Below are 859 nucleotides of genomic sequence, written 5' to 3'. Positions count from 1 at the left end.
GTGTAAATTTCAAATATCTGCTTGGTTTATCAAGACATCACATATTCGGATAGACCCGATTTGTACGGTCCGACTTTGCACATGCGCAGTAAGGATCGGGGAGTCCTGATCCATAACTATCTTTTTATTTTTCGTTTTTGTCTACATTACATTGAAATTTTTCATTATTGGAAACATTTTAAGAGATTTGTCTGTGAAGGTTCTCGGTCATCCAGGTCATCGTAGTCAAAGGAGCTTGCCAAGAACTGTAGAACTGAAGAAGCTTCTCGGATGAGAGGTGAAACGTCTTCAAGTAACTTAAAGAAGTCCAGACACTTTTCTTGGCAAGCTCCTTTGACTATTTTAAGAGATTCTTATTATTCTTAACATCTTAACAGATACTCTGACCCGTAACTATCGTAAAACGCTTCGACCGGAAGTAGACACCTTCGCACATGTGGGGTACCGATCGGGTTTCCAGTACGGATCGGGTAGTGACACGACATCCTGCTTTGTCTTCTTCTTTCTATTTATGGCAGATGGCAAACAACTTCAGGTGCCTTACCGCCACCATCTGGACTGGAGTGTGGATCGGAACCGCATTTGCAGCTTTAAACACTTACCGTATACAAGTAAGAAGTTGTGTGAAATAATATTTCATGTTATTAAACATACAAACGGTATCTTTTCCATGTGATCATAATTCATTCATCATGATCATCATCATATATGGAAAAAAATAAGTTCCTGAAGTCTCTAAACCAGAAAAGAAAGACACAGATTCTGAGTTTGTCTCATTCAGAGAAGGCCTTCCTTTCTATGATGAACCATCACTTTAGTGTGATCTTTATTAGTTTCAGACCAAAATACATTTCAAAAG

Source organism: Haplochromis burtoni, unplaced genomic scaffold, assembly GCF_018398535.1.
Source record: "Haplochromis burtoni strain Fernald_Lab_line unplaced genomic scaffold, NCSU_Asbu1 Contig_244, whole genome shotgun sequence".
Taxonomy (NCBI): Eukaryota; Metazoa; Chordata; class Actinopteri; order Cichliformes; family Cichlidae; genus Haplochromis; species Haplochromis burtoni.
The sequence above is the reverse complement of the archived record's forward strand: the minus strand, read 5'-3'. Positions refer to the sequence as shown.